Here is a 20,925-nt window from a genome sequence, read left to right as displayed (position 1 = left end):
CCTCCACCACACTCTGTACCTGCGGCCCCTCCGGGCTCTATGCTCTCGCCACGACTCTTCAACATCTGCCTGCCCCTCTGGCCCAACCGATCTCCACATTCTGTTCTCACTTCCACGGTTATGCACACGATACGCAGCTCTCCTTCAATCTTCCCCCCATGTCCTCCTCTTCTTACTCTCTCATTCCTGACTGTCTTCTTGCCATTCAGGCATGGTGCGCTGCTAATGATCTCTGCCTTAATGCCAGTCACACTGAGATCCTTCTCACTGGGACCCCTGTTCACTCGTTCTCTCCAACTCTCTGGCTGCCTTCCATGGGTCCCCTCCCCTCACCCTATTCTGAGGCTAAAAACCTTGCTGTCATCTTTGACTCCTGTATCTCCTTCTCTCTTCACATCGCTGACTTGCCAGGAAGGTCCACTTGCAGCTGCACCTCCTCAGGGGCATTTCCCTTTCCTCTCCTTCCCCCAGAAACTCAATGTCTCCAGAGCGCTAGTCCTCTCTAGGCTGGACTATTATAACAGCCTCTTCCTCAATCTGCCTTCATCCTCCCTTTCCACCCTTCAACTAATTCAGAATAGGACTGCGGGATTCATCCTTGGCCTCAAGCCCAGGGACCGCTTATCACCAGCTCTACAATCTCCCCACCGGCTCCCGGTGGCTGCGAGGATCAAGTTCAAGACCTTTTGCATCACCCACAAGGCTTTCTAGGGCCTGGGGCCCTGCTACATCCAACTCTCTCTAAATATCTCCCTGCTAAAGCCCTTCAGTCTTCTCGCTCCAACTCTCTGCAGATCAAACCCATTTTCAAGCAGAGAGCTGGGGGGTAGTCCTCGCTCTTCGGCAGGACCTTCCCTATGGAATGTCCCCCTTGCCCCTCTAAGGATTGAGCCGGTTCTCCTTGAGTTCCAAAAGCTGCTCACTTCCTTCACTCACCTGCTAATGCCCCCTCTGCCGCATTGACTGACTGCCTGGTCCCTTCTGAATCCTACAGGGAACCAGGCCCTCCTCGTCCAGTCTACCACAGCAACCTGGTCTCCCTGACGCCCACACCCCCACCCCCACCTGCACTTGCCCTTCCGGCCCTTCCCCTGACCAGCCTGGTGGGGTGTACATCCCTACCGAGCCTGGTACACCCCGTCCTCGCACTTAGCATGTGGTCCTCCCTCCCTGCATCCCCTGGCACGTGCCCACATGGCCTCCCCTTAGCACTTGCCTAGCCCCTGGGGCCCTCTTCTTCCCCTCCCCCTCCTCCTCCTCCTCCTCCCGTCCCCTGCACTTGTATGCTTCCACTCTGCCTCGCACTTCCCTCCCACCCTAGCATTCTTCCTTCTGCCCCGCACCCCGTTCCCACTCTTGCGCTTCTTGTTACTGCACTTGCATGATTGGAATGACACAAAGCCCCCCCCCCACCACCTTCGTTTGTCTTGTGGCACCTTGAAACACCATTTGATGTTTAGACACCTTGTAAATACGGATCTGCGTGAAATGACAAAGTTGAAAATTCCGACCACCAAAAGTCCTTTTTTTTCCCCCCTCAAAAAAAAAAGATATATATATATATATATATATATATATATAGAGAGAGAGAGAGAGAGAGAGAGAGAGAGAGAGAGAGAGAGAGAGAGACCCCCCACAACCTCCTCACCTTACCCCTATACATTTTATTAACTTTACCCCCCTTCGCACATATACATATGCAAATAAATAGGGGTCGAACTTTGGGTGGGCGGACTTTTCTACCTCGGTAATTTCGTCCTATTCCGTAAATACACAATAGATTAATAAATAAATAAAATAAATATTAGCCACATATCTCTGCTCAGCATCGCTTGGAGGGTGTTGATCTTCATCCTACTAAGAAGCTAAATTCCTCTGTAGACTTGGGTTGTCTCCCCTAGCAATTCTGACGGCACGGCCAAAGAACAGTTCTCCTGCACTTTCTTCGATGAAAGCCCCTCCAGAAAGTCTCACTTGACCTCCATGGGGATGCACAAGGTTGAAAGGCATGGCAAGATTAAAAGTTTAGAAATGCTAGCAGGTAGAGTCAAAGGACCCTAAAACCATGGGATCACACAGCTCACCAATGACTTCCAATAAAAGCCCATTATCTTTTCCAGACCCTGTGTCTTGCAAATTCGCCTATTTCAATTTTGGCTCATCTGGGGGCTAAAAGTAAATCGCCACTTGACAGTCAAAGCCAGTGGTCATAGTGAGCGGGAGTGGTTTGGAGTGGTGCTCCTCTACTTTTTAAAATTAAGTTTTATTGTTCCTATACTTTTATTTTAAAAAGAAACCATTCAGGAATGGTTTCATTTTAAAATAAAAGTGTAGGAAGAAGTTGAAACTTGCACTTTCAGTGCACTACACTGACCTTTCCCTTAAAAAGCAGGTGCATGTGTTTGGGGGTTTGTATTGTGTGTTGCGAGAGCGTAGTGATGGGGTTTGTGGGGAGTGGGTGCAGGCCAGCAGGGAACAAAGTTCCACTACTTCTTTTCATGCACTTCGACCACTGGTCAAAACTAATGGTATTGAGCTGTAAGGGTGCAGAAGTCAGACTCAGACACAAGGGTGGCATGATGTTGGCTAACGACTTTTCTTAAAGGAAAACAAATATATATATATACCTCCCTGTCCCTAAAACTAAGGGTATTCCCTGCCTCTAAAGAAACTAGTGAACATTTCGGGAAGTCCGAAACTAAAAATAGTCAGTCCCTGTCGTGTTCGAAGAAAACCTACTTCTGCCCCTGACACTAATATACTGCTATAACAGTGGAAGGAATGTCTTTACTTCAAATAAACAGGGCTCCAGGTGTTCTCTCTAAACAGAAAAGTCTCCAGGTTCGCTGGCAATAAAGTGATGCAAAATAATGTTAACAAACAGCAAGTTCCAAAGCAAGGGTGTTGCTCCTTTTGCCTAGGTTAATTATTCTTCCAAGATACGGGATAACAGACAAATAATTGTCTCTTGTATTCCCAGTCCGTCAATCCCCCTAATTTGGCATACTCCTCTACCAAGTAGAGGTTTCGCTTAATCTATTCCAGAGTCTTTGTTCCTCTGGTTTCCAATCTTCTAGGTGGGAGTCTTCCACTGGGTGCCTGACCCTCCTGGCTTTAGACTTTATTTCGGGTATGGGTGCAGGTCCCAAACTCGCACAGGTGTGTTGCCCCTTGGTTCACTCTCCTGCCAAGTAACTTCCGGGTCGCAGACCCTCTGCTTCTCATTGGCTTATTTGGGTGCAGGTCCCTGACTCACACAGGTTTGCTGCCCCTTGGTTCACCCTCATGCCAAGTGCAACTCCAGGGTCCCAGCCCCTCTGCTTCTAGGTTCGCAGCCCGTCGGTTCACTCTTCTGCCAAGCATGCAACTCTCTTTCAGTATCTTTTGGGTCCTAAACCCTCTTCTTCCAACTCTTATATTCACCCTCAAGCGTCTCCGGAACCTCCAACACGTTCTGATGAATCTGCGTACCTGTTCTCGCTCTTTTGACCGGTATCAGCATTTCCCCAGCTCTTGTGTTGCTCGACGAGGCTCCATCGGCTCCCTGGTGAATGGTGGGGTCTGCAGCGTTTCCTCAGGTGTCTCTCTTTCTCCAGGTACATGTCCTGCCTTGCAAGCTGCTCGCGGGTTCTGGGGTCACCTGGAGGCAACAATCTCACTGGTTATTCCTGCGTGGGCCTTCGTCTGGTTTTCCTTCCCCTCGCTGTGTGGCTTTCTGTTCGGCTTCTCTCTTCCCGCCCAGGGCAGGCCTCCTGCTACTCCTACTAAGAGGATCGTTTTCCCTGAACTTCACAGCTGAGCTCCTTTTGAGTTCCCGTGCTGGATAGCTGTGTTCATTCATGCACTTGACATTGCGAAAAAAACTAGACTGCTCACTTTGCTTCTTCTGAGTGATCTTCCTCGTCCCAGTACTGGCTTTCACCTCGGAGGCAGGACACTCAGGATTCTCTAATGGGTGAAGGTTTTCAAGTATATTAGTGTCTGTAGCCTTGCAGCAGAGTATATTGGTTCTCCCTACAAAGGAGGGGGAAGGATTTGGTTTTTGAGAGGGGACTAGGTGTATTGAAGCAGAAGAATGCTGCGTTCGCCGAGAACAATCGTCCCAATTCCATAGGGGGCTTCCCTCCCCATTCGATTATCCCTCAGTGCACCCCCCCTCCCACCCAGGGGGATTTTTGTACATTGGCTGCACCACCCTGGCCCCACAGGAAAGGTCTCCCTCCGCCAGGGAGGAAGGCACGATATCCTCAAATTCCTCACAGAGCATATAGGGAAGGGAATCCCATTTCTTCATACGTGCAGTGTGTGCTGATTTGTCAGAGCAAAACACAAGCGGTGATGGCTGGAAGGTTTAGAATGTTGTTAGAAGCAGCTGCATGCCACTCCCTGACACATGCTGTACTTGTCATAGTGGCTGGCCATGGTGTCACTCTTCTGTGCGCCATGCTGTCACCAGGCATACCGTGCTTTTTTAATTCAGTTGTGTCATGGTTTCTTTGCAACTTGACTTCCTGCAGCTGCCAGCTGGTAACCTGATTATTTTCTGCAGGGGGCTGACATCTGCTTTGAAGTCAGCTGTCAGTAAATCTGGAGTTGAGCCATTTCATGTTTGTTTTACTTGCGACTCCCACATTACAAGCTGGACTGACTAAAAACATGATGTTGAGACGGGATAATGCAGTCGCCTTGGCAGTCCCATAGAGTCCTCCATCCGATGGTGGCGGCCAAGATGAAGAACAAAACACTATGCTGGGTATTTCTTTCACATAGAGCACAGAGACAATCTTTCCCTTTAAATGCCAGTGGCTGCGGGAAGCGCGTGCGTGGCTTATGGTCCTGGTAAGGCCAGCTTATCTATAGAGCCATGCCTCTGGGGTCAGCACAGATGCTCGGGGTACCCATTGCCACCTAGATGTATGTTCTAACCCCAGCAGAAGTATGGCCCTGCGGATTAGGCCGCTGTTTAATTCCATGCATACACTTCCTGGAAAAGGTTCTTTTTTCTATGTGATGGAAATGTCCAGCCCTGGGTTATTTTGTTGCTCATTGCAGTGCATAGCCGGAAGCTGCTGAAGTAGTCTGTGGGATTTAGCATTTTACTATATCAAATAAAAGGCACCAACACATTGTGTGAATTTAAACGTGGACTAACAGTGTTAAACCTTTTTTGCTGTTTTTCTGTGCGTCCACGTGTTGGTGCAGAGAAACATTGCACTGGGAAGGCAAGACAGTACATGGTTGGGTTTTGCCTCACAGTGTAAATGGCCAGGGCAGGGGAAAAGGAGACAGGTGGTTCCCATTTGCAGCACCGGGTGCGAGATTTAAGGATCGAGTGGAACCATTTATATAATGCACATTTCAAAGCAAAGTGTCCCTTTGCTCTTTAGAAGCGTTTAATGGTGCTTACATTCAGGCTCCGCGTCAATTACTCCATGTGCAGCAAAGTATTTACTTTAATTGGCTTGAAGCATGTAAACTATCCCACATGTGAACCAGCAATCTGTATGGGCAATGCCCACTGCCGGAGGACTGCCCAAAGTGCCTCGATGCGATTCAGTTGGCACTGTTGGACTCTAGAAGTCTTAGAATACTGGTGCTTGCGAATAGGCGTGAACCCTCCTGAGACACTCACGCCATCAGAACACACGGGGGATTTCCCCTCCTCCACGCAATCACACCCTGCACGCACTAAGGCAATCGTGTGGCTGCGGATTAGACACACAGTGCATGCAGTGTGTGGTCGCGGCTGTACCCTTAGGGCACGGAATACAAATCAATGCCAACTGTTCGAAGGGGAGGGACAATTCCTGGGGAGTGTGACATGTGCCCACCCCCCAAGTGCTAGAAAAGGAGCAGACAGGCGTGTGACAATTTTGTGTAATTCGGTATGTAAAGGGTGAATGTTTTGTTTGACCACTGATGTGATGAAGTAGTTCTATTGTTTGCTGGCGAGCAAATAATTCAAGGTACCCACCGATTGTCACTAGCTCTACCTCCCCACAATTAAATCTCACCTGCCCACGTCAGTGGTTCATTCCACAGCGTCCAAGCCATGCTTTATTTCTGATCAAGCAGCAGCAAAACTGTCCTTAAATAGATTTTGAAATAAAAAATATGAGTTTTTGAATTAACCATAACCACTGGTATTGCAGTGTGCAGCTTGGAATGCCAGTATTTGTAACCTGTCCGTGACATTTTAACAGGGATGATCGTATGCAAATCAGCATTTGTCCTGCCATCATCCGAGGGAGCAAAGGAGACCCCGACATATTTCGCCCTTATTGGGCCACTTCGGTCGGTGGGTTTGACCAGGTTTGTTGCAGACGCAAAATGCTCCATCATTTACTTAAGTGTCCTTGACCAATTACCTGTCATCAGCTCCAGGTTTGATTTTAGATCCTGGCCTTGCCGGTCCAGGCGGGGTTGAGGGCACAAGACTTTGTCATTTACAGATCATTTTTTTAAAAATCCGCAACTTTTTTATTAAACCCAAGAAAATCATGAATGAAAGTGCAGTTCAGACTAGAAACGCATGATGGCGCTTTAGGATAACGGGTCAAGGAAAACTCATTTGAAAGTAATACGAGAAAAAGAACTTTCACAGAAAAAGCTTAACAATCAGAGGCAAATGACTAATGCAAAGTAAATGGGGATCAGTGCACAAAAAAGGGCGAAACCATGAGCTGCAAAACAACAAATAACCAAGACCAAAGAAAAGTGAAGGGTGGGGTTCAGTAGTGGCGGGGGGCATGCTAACCATTTCTCAATTTAGAAGGGAGGAATGTACGTTTAGAAGAAAGGATGAGAGAACAAAACGCTTTTGGTTGCGGTGGCTATTCTTAAGCTGCTCTCGATCTGCTACTTTTCTTGTGCCATGGCAGTTTATGGTGGTACTGTTTGCTCTCTCTCTCTCTCCCCCTCCCTCTCTCGGTTCTCTCTCTCCTCCTCTCTCTCTCCTCCCCCTCTCTCTCTCGCCTTATTTCCCTCTCCTCCCTCTCTCTCTCCCTCTCTCTCTCATCTTCTCTCTCGCCCCCCTCTGTCTCCCCCCTTTCTCGCCTTCTTCCCCTCTCCTCTCTCCCCCTCCTTCTCTCTCTTGCCCCTTCTCTCTCCTCGCTCTCTCATTCTCTCCCCCTCTCCTCCCGTCTCCCCTCCTCTTTCCCCTCTCTCCTTGTCTCTCCTCTCTTTCCCTCGCCTTCTTTCCCTTTCCTTCTCTCTCTCACCCCTTCTCTCTCTCCCTCTCCTTCTGTCTCCCCTTCTCTTTCCCCTCTCTCTCTCCCCCCCCCTTCGCTTTCTCTTTCTCTCGCCTTCTCTCCCTCTCCTCACCCGCTCTCTCACTCTCTCCCTTCTCCCCTCTCGCTTTCTTTCCCTCGCCTTCTCTCTCTCCCCCCTTCGCTTTCTCTTTCTCTCGCCTTCTCTCCCTCTCCTCACCCGCTCTCTCACTCTCTCCCTTCTCCCCTCTCGCTTTCTTTCCCTCGCCTTCTCTCTCTCTCCCCTCTCTCTTTCTCTCGCCTTCTCTCCCTCTCCTCACCCGCTCTCTCACTCTCTCCCTTCTCCCCTCTCGCTTTCTTTCCCTTGCCTTCTCTCTCTCCCCCCTCTCTCTTTCTCTCGCCTTCTCTCCCTCTCCTCACCCGCTCTCTCACTCTCTCCCTTCTCCCCTCTCGCTTTCTTTCCCTCACCTTCTCTCTCTCCCCCCTCTCTTTTTCTCTCGCCTTCTTCCCCTGTCCTTTTCCCTCTTTTTATTTCCCCTCTTCTCTCTATTTCGTTCTCTCTCTCCTTCTGAGAACAGGAGGCCGAGTATGACAGTGACGACGACAAGCACAAAGAAAATGGAGGAGGCACCCCGATAACCCGGGCGGGGGCCTCCTTCTGCCCTCCCCCCTTCCTCTTTGGAACGAGGGGGAGGCGCCGACGGAAAGCGCGGCAGAAATGGGAAAAGCCCGCGAAGGGCTACAAAAGAAAGGGGCGGAGCTACCCCTTTATATCGGGCGGGCTCCTTACTGCAGGCAGCTTCCATCCAGCCTTGGCAGAAGGACGCCCCCCCGCAAGGACCAAGAAGAGGATTTTGTTTCCCACCCACCCTACAATTAGGGCAAAGAACAGACAAGCCTGGTCGTCGATGGCGAGGTGGTGTGGCAGTGTTTGGGCGACCAAGCACAAGAGACAGACTCCGGATGAGCCAGGAGAAAGCCGGAGGGTCTTCGCTCTTCTCAGATCAGCGCCCCTTGAGAGCCTGAACGGCAGGGGCGTCTGAGGGGAACAACAAGGGCTCAGCTTCCCCCAAGGAAACGGCACTCTCCCCGCCCAGGAACACCTCCATGGGCAGGCGAGGCTCAGGCGCAGAGGGTTGGGAGAGTTGGGCCTATACTGGACTTTTGGAAAGGGGGAAGCAGGTTTTGGACACGGAGCAGTCGCCGCATCTTCTGAGTTGTTGTTTCCACTAATGTGTACAGTGTGGTTTTATGATGTTGTGGAAAATAAATCTGCGGCCTTTTTATGCCAAAAACAAAAACAAAGACTCATTCTGCACATGTCTGTGGGGGAAAGGTGGAATGAGCCTTTGCTATGTAATGGGTCCAAATGGATGGACGCACGGGTTATTGTTCCCCCCTCCCTTTGCTGCCCTCATTCTGCCCTTCCGCCACATCTATCTTCTGCCCCTGTTTTGACAATAGGAGTAGAAGATGCTAAAAATAGCGATACGGATTCTATAAATAAAAATCTGTTTACTTCCTCAACTGGTTTTACCCACAAACCAATGCCTGTGACACGGCTGTTGCTGCTCGCCCTGTGCCGGAATAGGGAGTGTAAATGTGAAAGGGTTACACAACTGGGAGTGGACCTGCCAAAGTGTTACACAACCACTTCAATAAAACATTTCGTCTCAATTCTTTTGACTTTGACGAGCAGGGCTGGAACCCATTTTGCGGCTCAGATGAAAGCCGAGCTTTGCTCAGCATTTCATCTGCATGGAACTATGGAAAGCAGCCAGCTGGTCCTGGTGCTGCTGCTCCACTCCTGCTCATGGAAGGATGGGCCTGACGTCCAGGCGGAATCGTCCGGAGCTCTGCATGGGTCTTGGAGAAATCTCTCCACCTACCACAGGGCCCTTTCGTGTTGAGGAGGTGAAATAGGAAGGCAGTTACGCTCGGACAGCAACTCCCAGATTTCTGGTTTCACAGCCAATCGTTTAGCTGCTGTACCCACCTCCCTTGCTTTAATGTTTCTTAAGGCCCTTGTTGCTGTATACAGATCGGCCATTTTGAAAGTTCTCTTCTATGCATGTTGCGGGAACCCCCATTTCCAAAGCTTCTAAAGAGAAGTGTAGTTTCATGCAGGGGGAACATGGCTGCAATTGTCCTAACAGGATGTCGGCCTGCATTTTTCCAAATCTATTTTTAAACCTATGTTCTAGGCATCATTAAGGAAGGATGACTGTTGGTGGGGACTTGGCGCACATCAGGCACCCCCTCCTCAAAAACGGATTCCTCCTCTGAGCCAGCCCTCTCCTAAAATGTTGAACCCCAATCAGCGGCTATTTTATCCTCACACCCAAAGCCTGTTGTGGTCCTAATGGGCATATTTGTTTTATCGTTTAATGCTGGGGGTCAGTGTTGTGAAAAACGTGATGCGGTCCAAGCCTCGTATGCAGTAGGTACTTAGTGACTTAAGCATACTACCCTTTCTATCACAAATATATGTGTCAAATATGAAGACCGGATATTATAAGTAAGTTGCCAAAATGGTCTTTGATTTTAAGCAAAGTAACCAGTGACCCTCATTGGTGCTATTATTTTGCCTCTTCCCTTTGTTTCAAAGGAGCAATAGGAGCAAACCAGACCAGTCACCTTTGAATGATAACCTTTTATGAGGCATTTTGTATATGATTATTCTAGGTTTTAATATTGTGCTTGTCTGACACCACTATATATATATGTATGTACTTGAAGTGAACATTAGAAATACACGTTGAAAAATGTTGAAAAGATTTAATTTACAATATTGGCACAGTTAAACAATCTATTTTTTGGCAGATCCTTGTGCATAGAATACATTCGGTTTGCCTTTCAACATGTCCTTCCTTCTTGGAAAGGGTTGTGCTCAGAATTAAAACAATTATCTGTTCCTGTTGTGAGCAGCAATGCAAAGTTTGATTTTGCATGCTGGTGACTGATGGGGTGGTAGGGCTGCGGTCTCATGTATTTGTTACAGCATGCACACACAGCAATAATTAACAAAGAACCTAAAATAAACAAATACACCTATACATGCTGCATCCTGGTACGATGCTCCACTGTCAGAACCCAACCTGCCCGCTGGGCATATCTACGACCGCCTCACCTCCTCCGCATATGGACCATGCGCTTTCAGTGTGATGACGACATTCCTGGAGGAGAAACGCAATGACAGTGAGGGCCCGATTCATGGAAAGGTGCGTATTTATCCTACAAAGCTTGCGCGCCAAGACCAACTCTGCGCAACTCTCTGCGCGCTCCACGTATTGATGGAATTGTTTGTGCAAATTAACCGTATACGCAAGTTGCAGTTGGAACGCCCCCGAAACACCCTGTGCAAATCCAAAACAGCCAGAAACAGCTACCTCTGCGTGCTCCCCGGGCATGCATACATGTACCCTCGAAACAGTGCCTCTGGTCCCCCGCAAGCAGGCCTGCACCTCGGGGAACCTATGCAGAGTCCCCTGCAACTGTTAAGTGTACTCCGACGACATGCGTGGGATATTTCATAACTCCGATAAAACTCAGATATTCTGCGTGCATACCCCCGTAATCCATTCCTGCACACCGCTACCCTGCGCACGCTCACCCCTAACTTGGATTGTTACCCTTGCACGCACCCCCAAATTCAACATGCAATCCCGCCTCTGTGCGGTGAGTCCTATGCGCAAGTTCCTCTATGCCTTCCTTTGGATGGCGGATACTGTGAGGGCTTTGCGTGGCCATTTTTCTGCTGAGAGTTTGTGTGGGTGGGTCCATGAATACGTGTCATTTTATACAATTGTGGGCGTGCGATAGACTGCCTGCGAACCGGCCCTCGTAATGCCCACTTTTTCACATATTCTTCCCCATTTTCTGTGTTCCGCCCCCTTCCCAGACCACTGCACAAGCAACGCCCACTCTGCGTGGTGTCTCACGCAATGCACTCGGCCGCTCGCAGGAGCTTGCTGGGCTGCAGCGATATCCACTCAAGGCCAAGGAAAATCCAGCGCCTTTGATTCCATTGATCGAGAACAGGATTACGCATGCAGTTCAGCAGGCAAGTTCCCTATTTTCCACGCAAATAATTCCATGAATCGGGCCCTGAATTCTGAGCTCAGTCTACTAACTAAAGAGGCACACCTGCGGTAGCTCTTTCTTTAATACGCTGTGGGGGCTGTTCTGCAGGACAGGCAGACGTTCAGCTTCACTGGCAAGCCAGACGAGGTGGTAGAGCGGCGGCTGCTGCCGGTGTCTGCCCCGGCGGAGGAGCGATTGCTGCAGACATTGGGCCTCAATCCAAGGCTGCTGGTATCCTGGAGTAAAATCCCCCAGGACACCGGCAAACGCACCTACCATTTCCGCCGCCTGATATACCTACACCACAGGCAGCGGAACTACCAGTCAATCTTCATTCCACGGGGGAGAGAATTTGCTGGTATTTTCGGGACCAGCAATACCGGTGCCAAAAATACCAGCTGTTTTTTGCTCTTGGCTGGAGGTAAATCAGGTTATCCCCCAACCAGCATACTTGTACTCTGCCAGTCCAGAGAAGAACTGGTATATGTAAATACCAGCACTTTTTTATCAGACCGGCCGAGTCATAATGAGGCCCATTGTCTGATCTCTCTGCGGTAACACCACTGTTGACATGGTCTGAACAGAGCGACGCCTGCTGCTGGTGTCCTACCAGGCAGTGAAGCGACCGCTGCTGCCTGAGTAAGAATGATCTGCACCTCGCTTTCTGCGGTAAAAGATATGATCAAAATATTCGAGCAAATAAAGTTTGACCAGTTTTCTTCCATCGATAGACCTACATCCGCTAAGGCCGGTCCCACCTGGCAGGGCATGGTCCCACCAGGAGAAGCTTAATTGGCCACACCTGGTGTTAACCGACCCCAGCTGACACAGGTTGGCCTGATCTGGCACACAGGCCAGTCCTGTACGTTTGAGGCTGGTCCTGCGTGATGGGTTCCATCACAGCTTGTGGAACTGTGAGCAAGGCCCAATACAAGAGAGACTCCAGGAAATGGCAAATGATTGGAGCCTTTTTCAAAAATGCTCCATTGTACTGTCAAGAACCAGGAATGGGGACGCGGGCAGGATTTGGGGTGCAAGGCGGCTATTAAAGTGGCGATGGCAAGGCATGTTACCAGAGTCCATGGCTTAGCGGCATTCCCAGTGTCCATTCGCCAGCCTCACCAAAAGGCTACAACCATCGTCCGCAAGGCTCGAATCATACGTCGGGCAGGAAACACTGTTAAATAACGTAATCAAACTTGGTCTTGCGTAGCGTCAGTCCAGCCATTTTAGCAGTGTTGAAAGCCACGTCTGCCCAAACCATCAACCCATTCATTGCCCATTCAAAGCACCAAACCGCTATGGTTATCTTGATTAACAGCTTGACGCGCCCAAGATCACACGCCTGGTCTGCTTTGAGAAATCAGCATTTTAGACTTTGAACTCCTCAAGAAATGAGCCTCCCTGACACAAGTTGCCACATTTTAGACAGCATTTCACCTAAAACCTTTGCCGGCAACTAGTGCGTTACATTCAACTTGTTGTACAATGCCCCCGGTCAGCCCCCACCCAGCTATACTACAGAGCCTCATCTAATGTAACACATTTTAAAGGGCAAGGGTAGTGCACACAGAGCTTTGTAACCCTTAGTGTGCTCCATGTTTACAAGCAGAGGGGAACGCAGATCCATGGATGAACGCATAGGCAAGCAGCCATTTTGTATAACATACATGATATGATATGTTATTTATAACGCGCCTGTACACATGTGTTTCTAGGTGTGGCAAGACAAGGAGGGGGAAACAAAGGGAGGACAAAACAATGATCTTACTAGGCCTTGTGTCATTCAGATTGCACAAGTGCGGGGAAGAGGGAAGGGAAGAAGTGCTAGGAGTGAGGGCGGGAGAGTGCAGTTAACTCACAAGTGCAGCCATCGGGTGGCTCATAAGTGCAGAGAGAAGGGACTGTAGGATTGCAGATACAGGCCCTTAAATGCTGGGAAGCCCGGAAGCAGTGTGAGGGCAACTGAACATACAGGAGCCTGGGCCCGAGGTATGAGTGTTCTGGCAAAAGGCCCCTCCATCCCTAAAGCTATGCAGCATGTCCTTGCCTCATAGGAAACTAGTGAACTCGTCAGGAAGTCCAAAACTAAATAAAAGTCAGTCACTGTCATCTCTGAAAACCTCCCTCTGCCCCTAACACTAACAATCTAACGTAACTGTGCAAGATCTCTCTCAAAAGTAAAAAGTGTTCCTTGTTTTGTCATGTTGTCAACCAACTGAAAAGTTCCCAGTCGCTCTGGTGATAACAAAATGGTGCAAAATAAGTTTCTGAAACACAAGATTTCAATGCTAGGGTTGTGCTACATTTCTCTAGACCTCTTGTCTTATGTCACTGGGTAACTCACAGGGTGCTGCTCTTGGCTTCACAGTTCTTTGTCCTGGCAGCTTGGTGGGCTCCGTTACCAAGCGCAGGATCCGAATGCTAGGGTTGTGTTCCTTTCCCCTGTCTTCTTCTTATCTTAATTCCGTTCCTTTAGGCTTCTGGGCACCTTCATACTTTTTGGTAAAGTGTCACTGGGCAATTCTCAAGGGAATGCGTCTTGTGTTCACACTTCTTTATCCTGCAAACTTGGTATTAGTATATTTGTTCTAATATATTTGGCCGAATGGTACATTTGACTGAATTTGGCCTGTAACATTCGACTGAAAAATTCGAACAAATTGGCTAATACATACCGAACATGTGGAGCGGGGGCTGCGAGGGTGTCACCCACTCCTCATGATCGTGTGTATTGGCCGTGGGGGTTTGCGGGGGTCCCCCCGGCTTCCTCGATATTTGTGGTAGGGTACGTAAAAAAAAAAATGAAAAAAGGGACCCTGTGACATCAGATCCGACCCGCGTTGGAGGGACGGATCTGACACTGCAGGGCAGAAGTGGACCAGTAACAGGTAGGTGGGGGGTGGGGTATGCATACTTTTTATTTTACTCCCACAAAGCTGACCGCATGCAACTCCATACAATATGATGTTGCATAAGGACCTTTTTTTCCGGTGTATTTTTTACGACCGATTTTCTTTCGGTCAGATCTTTGTAAACCAGAAACTTAGCACAGTTCGCGTAGGATTCCTTCTGTATGTTCCAGGGTTTTTGCCCCTCTTATTCCTAGTCTCTCATATGGGTGCGAGTCTCAGACTAGTGAAATGGCTTGGTTCAGTCTCCTACCAATCGGCACGATCGGGGTGTGCGTAGACAGGCTGACTGCCCCTCTGTGAGCAAAAAGAATGAATATGTTGCGCTAGAAATACATCTTTTGAAACTTTATCACTGCGCTACTTGAGTAAAACTTATGGCATGTTCATAGCTGCAGTAAGACCAAAGTCACTTTACAGGGGTGCTGTATGCAATTAGGACACACCCATGCCATCAATAGGAAGTCCATGGTGATAACAAAATCTATGCTCCAGCCCATTACTTCAAATAAGGAATAAGTGTCCATTGTGTTAGGATTATTGTATGTCCCCTGATGAAGACGTGGTCAAATTGTGCCAAATATGTCGAAACCTGTTGGTCCTCTCTAAATGCCTGGAAATGGGATTACAAAACTCGAACACAACCCAGTCTAGGATATACATACATTTGTCAACTGTATTGTCATGGTTCTGTTATGCCTTTTGCTAATTGAGTGGTTGATTGTGAAGAATGGATGTAGACATGACTACGTTTGCCGGGAATGAGGTATGTGGTCCAGTACAAATATGAGAGATAAATGGTTTTTCATTTTCCTACACCAAATTAATTCTTCTTGATTTATCCTTTATTTATTCATCAATTTTGAATGAACTAAATAAATAATGCTGATATTATTGTAAATTGTGTCCTCTACATGTTGTATCTCCTTAATCCAGCGAGTAGGGTTTCCTGATCTTCACTTTTCTGGCAGTCTCCTAACAAGCCAGTGTGCATTCATTGACTGTCTCCCTTTCACTCGCGAGTTCCAGACCCTCTTAGACTTCATCACTTCATACTTCACTCTCTGGCATGGGTGCGGGTCCCAAACTTGCGCTGCAGTGTAGTGTCTGCTTGGGGAGGAGGGATAGCTCTGGGCCAATGCGGCTTCACTGGAAGCAGCCCTTTGATGATTTACCACATCACCTGTTTTTAATTTGCAAAGAAATTAAAAAAGAAAAAAGATGTATTTTGCTAATTCGACCTCCGATTTCATTCCTGCTTTCCTGCCCCGTTGCGCGCAGTGCCTCCATACTTAAAAGGCTCCATTGGGCCTTCAGGCTTATGTCCCTCAAGTGCTGCAGGTTCTCCATTGCCGCAACTTGAAGATGGCTGCCACCTGCAACCTGGTCCTGAGCCCTGCCTAGGTGCTCTCCCATTGGCCAGGCCACCCAACAAACAATCCAACAGGGAACGGCAGGCTTTAGCTGGGCCCATTCCAAAGGGCCACTCCTAAGGCCCCTGTCTGCTACCAGGCCGGTCCAGGAGTCATCTCCCACCCTTGTTTCCACCGAGGCTGCTCCCCACGGTCAGTTTCCCCTCGACCTACTCCTTCTCTCCGCTTCCCCTCGATCTTTACTTCCAATACGTCGTACCTAGCTGTCCCCCCCTCTCCTATTTGTATGTGCCTGTTTGCTTGAAAGTCGTACCTAACTGTCCCCCAATCCTGTTTGTAAATGCCTGTTTGCTTGAAAGTCGTACCTAACTGTCCCCTCTCTCCTGTCTGTATGTGCCTGCTTCCTTGAAAGTCATACCTAGCTGTCCACCCCCCTCTCCTGTCTGTATGTGCCTGTTTGCTTGAAAGTCGTACTTAGCTCTCCCCCCTCTCTTGTCTGTATGTGCCTGTGTGCTTGAAAGTCGTACCTAGTTGCCTCCCTCTCCTGTCTGTATGTGCCTCTTTGCTTGAAAGTCGTACCTAGCTGCCTCCCTCTCCTGTCTGTATGTGCCTCTTTGCTTGAAAGTCGTACCTAGCTGCCTCACTCTCCTGTCTGTATGTACTTGTTTGCTTGAAAGTCCCTCACACCATCCTTCCCCCATCCTCTTCATACCACAGTTGCAACGCCTTTTTCTTTGCCTCAACTATACCCACCTTGCCTAAAGTCTGATCATGATGCCACTTGATGGTTGCCATCACCGCCTTTTGGTAGCGCTTTGAATTGACTTTTAAAGCTCGTTGGCTCACCCATGCTGAACCTTGTCATTCTCATGCTGGACCTTATGGATCGCCACTTAATAAGAATGACTTTGAATCATGCTTGGGCCTATCATCGACTTTGCATCATGGCCGCTGCTTTAGGACTCTTCATCACATGCGTTTCTGTTTTGCTCTGGCATCATGGCCGTGTTCATTCCATCTGTTGATGTCTCCTTAATCTTGACCTTTGCCTGCTCCGCTTCTGCTCACCTTACTCACTGTCTCTCAGACTTTCTTCCTTTGCCTTGCCTACCTGCTCTCCTCCCCCCCCTGCACTTGCACTATCTGAAATGTCATCAGACTGAGTGGTATGCAGTGATAATATCGCGGCAAAAATGTCGCCTGACCAAAAGAATCGCGGGAAAAATGCTGTGGTTTGACCCGTTAAAGGTGTACCCCATTACATCATTTAAGGGGAGCAGGAGTTGCGGGGGTGTCCCCCACTCCCCTTAAATGATATAATGGGTTCGGGGTTGCGGGGGTGTCCCCCTGCATCCTTTACATGGATTGCGGTGGCAAAACCACTGCCTTTTTGCGGCGATATTTTGTGTTCATGGCCATTTTTGCCGCAATTTTAACACATGGAACCGACTGAGTACGATAGTCACTGTTTGTTCCTTTCCCTCCTCCCTCCTCCCTCCCTTCCCTCACCTATTGTCTGTTCCCCTGCACTATCAGAAATGTCGCCAGGCCTAGTACGGTAGTCTTTGTTCCTTTCCTCTCTCCTCCCTCCCTCTCTCCCTCCCTCCCTCCCTCCCTCCCTCTCTCCCTCCCCCCGTTCCCTCACCTATTTTCTGATTCCCTGCACTATCAGAAATGTCATCAGGCCTAGTACGATAAGTCTTTGTCTGTTCCTTTCCTCCCTCCTCCCTCCCTTCCTTCCTTCCTTCCCTCACCTATTGCTGGAAACCCTGCACTATCAGAAATGTCGCCAGGCCTAGTACGGTAGCCTTTGTCTGTTCATTTCCTCTCTCCTTCCTCCATCCCTCCCCCCATTCCCTCACCTATTGTCTGATCCCCTGCACTATCAGAAATGTTGCCAGGCATAGTACAGTAGTCTTTGTTCCTTTCCTCCCTCCCTCCCTCCCTCCCTTCCTCCCTCCCTCCCTCTTTCTTCCTCACTCCCTCCCTCCCTCCCTTCCTTCCCTCCCTCCCTCCCTCCGTCCCTCCCTCTTTCTTCCTCACTCCCTCCCTCCCTCCCTTCCTTCCCTCCCTCCCTCCCTCCGTCCCTCCCTTCCCTCACCTATTGCTGGAAACCCTGCACTATCAGAAATGTCGCCAGGCCTAGTACGGTAGCCTTTGTCTGTTCCTTTCCTCTCTCCTTCCTCCCTCCCTCCCCCCATTCCCTCACCTATTGTCTGATCCCCTGCACTATCAGAAATGTTGCCAGGCATAGTACAGTAGTCTTTGTTCCTTTCCTACCTCCTTCCTCCCTCCCTCCCTCCCTCCCTCTTTCTTCCTCACTCCCTCCCTCCCTTCCCGTACCTCCCTCCCTCCCTCCCTTCCCTCACCTACTGCCAGAACACCTGCACTATCAGAAATGTCGCCAGGCATAGTACGGTAGTCTTTGTCTGTTCCTTTCCTCTCTCCTTCCTCCCTCCCTCCCCTCACCTATTTTCTGATTCCCTGCACTATCAGAAATGTCCTCAGGCCTAGTCCGATAGTAAATTACCCATTCTTGTTGTCTCTGGGCTTGTAAGAATGTTATTGTATTATTCCCCTGCTCCCTCCCCTGCCTTGAAGCGCTTTGAAACACACTTTATATAGGTGCTATACAAATAAACTATCAATCAAACAAAGATTGTTGTATCTCTTTGGTTCACTCTCCTGTCAAGTATACAACTCTACACCTCCTGCTTTGTTTGAGGGTCCGAGACCCTCTTCTCCCAGCTTCTGGGTTCTCCCTGTGGCTTCCCCAGACCTCTAGCACCTCCTGGGCAACCCGCGTACCTGTTTGCTTCCTTCTCATAGGCATCGGCGGTTCCTGGGCAGTCGCATCCCTTCTCGAGGCTCCGGTAGCTTTTGGGGATCCAGCTCACGTCTGCGGCGGCTTTGCAGTCGTCTGACCCTTTGTGGCTGTGCATTCTCCTCTCTGTGCACTTTGCCGGGAACCTGGGGCGGTCAGCGGATTCAGTCGGCGGCAACCCAAGTAGTCCTCTCGTGGTGGACTATGTTTGGGTTCTCCTCAGGTTACTGCTTCCCTTGCAGCTCACGTCAGCTGCTCCAGTGCACGGCTCCCGCTGTTCTTCCTCAGAGGATCGCTTTTCCGCGTCCCAGCTGAGCTGTTGTACTGCTTTAGGCCAATCACTTGCATTGAGACGCTAGACCGTTCACTCTGCTTCTCTAAAGTGATCCTCAGACTCCTAGTCATCTTCTTCATCACAGTACCAGTTTTTAAACTATATGCATGATACTTTGTACTTTCTGGTCTTTCAGTCTTGTTGTGTTTATGTTAGCTTGACGACTCGACAGAGAAACACATTGGCTCCATCTAGAGAGGGAGAAGGGGGATTTTGGGTTGTATAGGGGTTGTTTCGGGGTCATACGTGTTTTCTGATGATGTCGTCCCCAATCCCATAAGGGGGTTCCTCCCCTGTGATCCTCCCTCGGTGCACCACCCCCAAGGGGGCTATTGTAATGTGGACCCACCACAAATGAATCGTGTGTCCCTGGGATTGGGCTGTGGGGAGCGCTGTTTTCTCATTCGTTCTGCCAGCCGGGGCTGGAAGGTGAAAATGTGTGGGTGCGCCTCTTGTACAGACCCCCCCCTGCCCCACCCCCGCCGTGTCAGGCTATACATGGGGCTGATTGTCATTTTTGCCCCTGACCTTTCAGGAGAGCTCCTATATTCTGCAAATGCGGGCGGGGACCTTGGCCATCCGCCATGTTAGGGCGTGGCGCCCTCACGACCCCTCCCCCCGCCCGTCTGCGCCATCACACGTTCACTTTGTGAATAATCGGTATGTGAGCGACTGCCCTTTCACACCCGTCTTCTAAAGGTGGCAGGCTTTTTACGAGAGAGCAATGCACGGCGTTGTTTCGCAGCAGCAATCAGCGTGTGTGCCAAGCTAACACTGTAAGCTTGTTATGGGATCTTTAATACACATCCTTTGCGTCATGGACCTCTTGACAAGTGCTGTGAAACTTTATGGCGCTTCGTGTGTGCGTACTAGGGGCAAGGTGAGAGCAGGGGGAGCGGGTGGCAATGGGTTCCAACTCTGTAACCATATTCCACCTGCTGGTACAGGCACTCAGTGCTTTAAGTGGGGGGAGAAATGAAGGTGGGGCATAACGAGTTAGAGAGCTATATTTGGGGTCTTGGGCTAAGTATCTCAAAAAGCAAAGGAATCTTTAAGCTTAATGTTTAACAGGAAGACTCTGCCCCCTGCCATTAAATCAAGCAAACGCAAGAGGTGACATTTACTAACATTCTGTACAGAGACATGTACTAGCCCATCACAGCACCCTGACCCTTCTAGAACTGTAGTATTCACTCTCTGGAGCCCACGCCACTTTTCCTGCACATCCTGGTTACTCCGGTACCCCCGCACCTTTACTTGTAACCCCCCGAGGCGCCCCTAACGTAGAGCGCACCATGCGCTCAAATCCCATGCATGCATGCATACAGCGCGCTTCATGCGTTGCTTGGGATGGCGACAATCGCAGTCCGAGAGGACAATCTGGGGCGATTTTGCCTAAACCTGAACGCCAGCGTTTTGCTAATCGTGTTTTTGTAGAAATGGGAGGTGAGGCACAATTGCTGGAGCCTCAGGGAGGTGGGGGACATCTACAGTTCTATGGTTAGACGAGTCAGGGGTCTGCAGCCTGCGTCTGAAGCTCTCTCGGTGCTTTGGACTATGAATCCCATGAGCCATCACAATTGACTAGGCTGGATAGAGCTGATGGGAGTTGTAGTCCAAAACATCTGGTGAGCCACAGGTTGCATGTGAAGTCCCACAACCAAATGTAGACGCGACTGCGCGGTGTTAGAAAAGGGTAGGGAGTGGTGACCTGCCATTAACAATGATATGATGGGGCATTTATAACGCGCCTGTACACAAGTGTTTCTAGGCGCGTTAGGAAGCTTTTCCAGGACGACCATAGGGCATTTAACCCATTGGAGGAAACATCCTAAGATCGTCTTAACTGCAGACTTTGAGTTCATTGTTCCATGAAGACTTACGTGTGGTAATCGCCCACACAAGGTAAGTCCATGGGTTACCACTGTGCATGGAAACCCTATGGAGTGCGGGGGGTCCTGGCTAGCACATTTTGTAGGGTGAACTGGCCTACATTTCATAAAATCCCTTCCTCCCCAAAACCACATCTAAATCCTCATATCATCTTATGATTCCCTCCCCAATTCCCTCAAAATGTTTTCGCCAATTGTGAACATTTCCCGCCATTCATCGATAGCGTCCTATATCGTGAGATCGCCTCCCTCATATATTTCGTTCTCGTACCAATCCATTCCTCACAGTCTGTTAGGAG

The 20,925-nt window shown here is 49.4% G+C and overlaps 1 long non-coding RNA gene across 1 annotated transcript in view; it reads right to left on the bottom strand.

Moving 5' to 3' along the window:
- LOC138520848 (uncharacterized) overlaps positions 1-18,503 on the bottom strand; it is a 253,068-nt gene extending 234,565 nt beyond the window's left edge. Inside the window, exon 1 of the long non-coding RNA XR_011282886.1 lies at positions 18,385-18,503. This is a non-coding gene — a long non-coding RNA (uncharacterized lncRNA). The remainder of the gene's footprint in view (positions 1-18,384) is intronic.
- Positions 18,504-20,925: the final 2,422 nt, after the last annotated feature.

This window comes from Ambystoma mexicanum, chromosome 13, assembly GCF_040938575.1.
Source record: "Ambystoma mexicanum isolate Mex_15411 chromosome 13, UKY_AmexF1_1, whole genome shotgun sequence".
Taxonomy (NCBI): Eukaryota; Metazoa; Chordata; class Amphibia; order Caudata; family Ambystomatidae; genus Ambystoma; species Ambystoma mexicanum.
The sequence above is the reverse complement of the archived record's forward strand: the minus strand, read 5'-3'. Positions and strand labels throughout refer to the sequence as shown.